Here is a 5,412-nt window from a genome sequence, read left to right on the forward strand (position 1 = left end):
CACACACACACACACACACACACACACACACACACACACACACACACACACATTCAGAATGAACATGGATATAAGCAACGGTGTACCTTAAGCATTCAAGGGATGCTCTAGTGAAACACGAACATACATGAATTTTAAATGTATCTCAAACTTATATTTCCTGGTTAGAAATCTGGGAGTCACACTTTACCTTTCTTGCTATGCCCTCTTCCCTAATCCATTCAGCAGGAACTCCTGAGTTTAATTTGTAAGCCAATTGTCGTCACATTTTTGAGTTTTTGCTAGTGTAACCTTAAATAACTTGAAAATTATGTACTTTCATATATCTTAAAGTTGATATTTAAGTTTTCCCTCATAAGTGAAAATAATTTTGTGTATTGAATGAGTATGTACTTCAAATATATTCCTCAAAACCTCAGGACTATAAATTTGGCTCATTCAAATTTTGGAAAGAGTGTTTGCCTTACGAACTAACTGGCAAAACCAATCCTCACCCAATAGACACTCTGTTAGAAAAAGTCTGTTATATTTTAGTTCAAATAATAGTATTAATATGTATTCCTCTGATAACCATCTCACATCTGACTTTTTTTTGTTTTGTTTTAGAGACAAGGTTGGAGTGCAGTGGCACAATAATGGCTACTACAGCCTCAACCTTCTGGACTCAAGGAATCCTCCCACCTCAGCCTACCTAGTAGCCAGGGTTACAGATATGCACCACCATACCTGACTAGTTTAAAAACATTTTCCAGAGACAGGGTTTCACTGTATTGCCCAGACAAGTCTTGAACTCCTGGCCTCAAGCTATCCTCCTGCTTAGACCTTCCACAGTGCTGGGCTTATAGGCATGAACTACCGTGTCCAGCTCATATCTGACTTAAGTTTAAAATTTGAACCTTGCATTTACATGAAGCCTGATGCTGCCTCCTTTAATGTTTCTTGCTGAATTTGTCTTGGATTTGTTGTCATAGGACTGTCCCTCTGAGGCAAAAAAGAGTCTTGTATGGTAAATTTTTGTTCTATATAAAATGACTGGTTATTTGGAAAAAAGGAAAGTATAGGGAAAAACAGAAAGTTCACTCATACCACAGACAAAGTCAGGATAAAATTTGTAAAAAGGAATTTATAAAAGGAATTCTCTATATAATCAAATTTGCTAAAAGGAATTATTTAGTTTTTTATTAATTAAACATTAATACTAAAAACATTAAACATTAATAATAAAAACATACTAATGCTGGGCCAGAATGCCATTATGTCCAAATAAATTTTTTCTTAAAGCACTGATCTGCCCTTTGATAAAAATTGAAAGGGTTAAAAAAAGGGTTTATGAATATCTTACCTGTGGCCAAACTAATTAAAATGACGTAAGTTGATATGATTTTATTAAAATTAATTTCAATGTTACTATTGCACTCATGCCAAGATAAACTTTGCTATTTTTTTAAAAACAAGTTTTCTGTGTAATTTCAAGAGACAATTAAGGGTTTTTGTTTACTTTTAAAGTAAACTACAAAAAAGCTGGGGAGGGGAGGAGAGACAGATTCAGTTAGCCTCCTGTTTTCTTTCTTAGTTCTGTTTAGGGAAATTAATCTCCTCTATCAATGAGTAAGGTTTTTGCTTTTTAAAATCTTTGAATTATCATTTTGTCTAAATGAATAACTATTTTGCAATGATCTGTAATACTGTGTTATGATATCACGCTCTTTAAGCCTTTAATATTTAACAAACTTCAATATTAAAATTTCAGGTTATCAGCCGGGCTCGGTGGCTCAGCCTGTAATCCCGCGCCTTTGGAAGGCTGAGGTGAGTGGATTGCCTGAGTCCGCGGGTTCGAGGCCCGCCTGGGCAGCGAGACCTCATCTCTACAATAAATCAAAAAATCAGCCGGGCGTGGTAGCACATGCCTGTAATTCCGGCTACTTGGAAGGCTGAGGCGGAAGGATTGCCGGAGCCCAGCAGGTTGAGGCTGCGGTGACCAGGAGCGGCCAACTGTGCTCCAGTCTGGGCGACCGAGTGAGACTCCAACTCAAAAAAAAAAAAAGAAAAAAAAAATTTCAGGTTATCAATTCAGTCTTTCTGACCTCTACATTAAAAAAAAAAAAAAAAGTATTTCCCTGAAGTACAAGAAAACACTTACTTGGTATATTAAAATCACACAGGGGCCGGGCTCAATGGCTCAGTCTGTAATCCCAGTACTTTGGGAGGCCGAGGCAAACAGATTCGAGACCAGCTGGGGCAACTTGGAGAAATCTCGTCTCTACAATAAATCAAAAATTAGCTGGGCGTGGCAACGCATCCCTGTAGTTCTGGCTACTTGGAAGGCTGAGGCAGAAGGATTGCTAGAGTCCAGCCAGGTCAACTGGGGCAGCAGTGAGTATGCCACTGCACTCCAGCCTGGACGACAGAGTAAGACTCCAACTCAAAAAATAAATAAATAAATAAAATAAAATGACACAGGAAGCATTATCAAACATGAAAAAGTGTTTAACTTTCCTCGGGTTATATTTATGGGTGTTATTGGCCTGTGTTCCAAGACTGTATGACATTGCTATAATTCGATATGCCCAACTATGTTATCAATAATAACGATTATTATGCTAAATTGTTATATGCCACAGAATGGCCAGATTTTCTTGTCAATTGTGTCTTTGACAATTGTGTCCTAAGACTTTTGCCATCCATAACTATTGTTTTACTTTAAACCCTTTCTTTCTTTTTTTAAAGAGTTCATTGTACTGTTTGTTTATCTTTCTGTAGGTTTGAATTTTTTCTTTTAATTTTTTTATTTTAAAGATGTGGGGTACAATTCAGGGTTAGGTATACAAATGTTCATTATTCAGGTACTCTTGTTAATGAGGTATGCCCCTCCTTCCCCAATCTCTTTCAAAAAGCAGTTTACAATCAGCTAAAGGACTCTAATAAGTGCTCTTTAGTGCCAGTTTCTTTCTTTTTTTTTTTGAGTCTGAGTCTCACTCTGTCACCCAGGCTGGAGTGCAGTGGCATGTTCATGGCAACTGCAATCTCGACCTGCCTTCTGCCTCAGCCTTCCAAGTAGCTGGAACCACAGGTATGCACCACCACGCCTGGCTAATTTTTAAAAATTTATTGTAGAGACAAGGTCTTGCCATGTTGCTCAGGTTGGTCTTGAACCCCTGGGCTCAGGCAATCCTCTTGCCTTGGCCTCCCAAAGTGTTGGGATTACAGGTATGAGCTGCTGCATCCAACCTTATTTATTTAAAACTTTTCTTTTCTTTTTTTTCGAGTTAGAGTCTCACTCCATTGCCCAGGCTGGACTGCAGTGGTACACTTACCACTACCCCAGCGTTGAATTGCTAGACTCCGGCAATCCTTCTGCCTCAGCTTTCCAAGTAGCTGGAAGTTACAGGCACCCCCGCTACCACTCCTGGCTAATTGTTCTTTTTTATTTATTGTGTCGCTTAGGCTGGTCTCAAACCCGCGGGCTCAGGCAATCCACTTGCCTCGACCTCCCAAAGTGCTGAGATTACAGGTTAAGCCACTGAGCCCGGCCTATTTACAACTTTTAACAAGGAGTAAAGTATGCTCTTGAGCAAAATTTGAAACATATATTTTTCTCTCTACCTGATTTCTCCAGAATTTGGAAGCCGTTTGTGAGTATTGATTTATAACAGTATGATTATTTGTATAAGTTCAACAAGAATCTTTTCTTTTTTTAAAAAAAATTACTTGTTTATTTTTTATTATGAAGTTGTGGGGTACAGTTAAGGGTTAGGTATACAATTGCGTTTCATTCAGGCAACCTGTTGATATGGGGTGTTTCCCCGTTCCCAGACAGATATTTGCTACTGTTAATCCCATCTCCCTCCCCCCACCATAGTTTCCCAGTACTGTCAGTCATTTTCGTATAGTATTGCATTGGATGTTTAAGGTCCATTATATGAGTGAGAACATGTGATACTCGGATCTTTGTTTCTGTGAGAGGTCACTTAGTATTATAGACTCTAGTTCCATTCAGGTTGCTGCGAAATTCATGATTTTGTTCTTTTTTATGGCTGCGTAGTATTCCATCATGTATATGTACCACATTTTTTTAATCCAGTCCTCTTTTGACGGGCAGCATAGCTGTTTCCAGGTTCTTGCTATTGTGAACAATGCTGCGATAAACATGCGTGTGCAGGTATCTTTTTTATAGAGTGATTTGTGTTCTTCAGGATATATTCCCAGTAGGGGGATTGCGGGGTCATATGGGAGGTTGGTATTTAGAGCTTTTAGGAATCGCCACACTGCTTTCCACAGAGGTTGCACTAGTTTACACTCCCACCAACAGTGTAGAAGTGTTCCCTTTTCACCACACCCTCTCCAGCAGCTGTTATTTTTTGACTTGTTGATAACTGCCATTCTGACTGGGGTTAGGTGGTATCTCTGTGGTTTTGATTTGCATCTCCCTGATGATTAGTGAGGTTGAACATTTCTTCATATGTTTGTTGGCTGTTCGGATGTCTTCCTTTGTGAAGTGTCTGTTCATATCTTTTGCCCATTTGATAATGGGGTTGTTTGTTTTTTTCTTTTCAGCACGTTTGAGTTCCTTGTAGATTCAGGATGTTAAGCCTTTGTCAGAACTGGTGTTGGCAAATAGAATCTTTTCTTTTGTAACAGGATGTGATTGGAAATACTGGTTATTTTTCCAAGGCTTTGACTGGAATGACATTTCAGAGCAAACTGCTCTGAGGAATTAAGATTACGATGCATTAAGAATGAATTTTTAAAAAGTCCTTGGAAAGGCTGGCCTGGTACCTTTCCAACTCTGCAGGGCTTCTGACCAAACAGGTCCAGGAGCCATAAGTTACCTGGAACCTTAAAAAGAGGAATTCACTCAATTCATACAGGCAGATGCTTGGATGGGCTCCAAGGTTTTTGGAGAATCTAATCGGAGATTCCGTATGGAAAGAATCCCAGCAAAACCAATTTAAAAGAAACCTACACGAGGCATGACAATTAAGCTCATGAGCTCATCCTAGAAAAGGTGCTTACGTACCTCATTGCTGAATATCACTATGGTCCACCTTTGAAGTACTCCCCTTGGGAAGATATGCACCAACACCAGTACCATCAAAGCAATTTTGGAACTCTTTTTCTAGAATGGCCATCAGAGCTGTCATCATATCACCCTTGATGTCCTGAATGTCATCAAAATGTCTTCCTTTCAACATTTCCTTTATATTTGGGTAAAGAAAAAAGTCACTGGGGGCCAGATCAGGTGAGTGGGAAGGGTGTTCCAATATAGTTTTTTTTGAGTTGGAGACTCACTCCATCATCCAGGCTGGAGTGCAGTGGCATGCTCATGGCCACCCCAGCGTAGATCTGCTAGACTCAGGCGATCCTTCCGCCTCAACCTTCCAAGTAGCCGGAACTACAGGCGTGCGCTACCAC

General features: G+C 39.5%; 1 protein-coding gene across 1 annotated transcript in view; it reads right to left on the reverse strand.

Annotated features, from left to right (window-relative positions):
* THEM4 (thioesterase superfamily member 4) overlaps nt 1–5,412 on the reverse strand; it is a 64,834-nt gene that overhangs the window by 58,884 nt on the left and 538 nt on the right. The window lies entirely within an intron of this gene.

The sequence above is a fragment of the Carlito syrichta genome, unplaced genomic scaffold (genome assembly GCF_000164805.1).
Source record: "Carlito syrichta isolate Samal-C Ts95f unplaced genomic scaffold, Tarsius_syrichta-2.0.1 Scaffold305252, whole genome shotgun sequence".
NCBI classification, from domain to species: domain Eukaryota; kingdom Metazoa; phylum Chordata; class Mammalia; order Primates; family Tarsiidae; genus Carlito; species Carlito syrichta.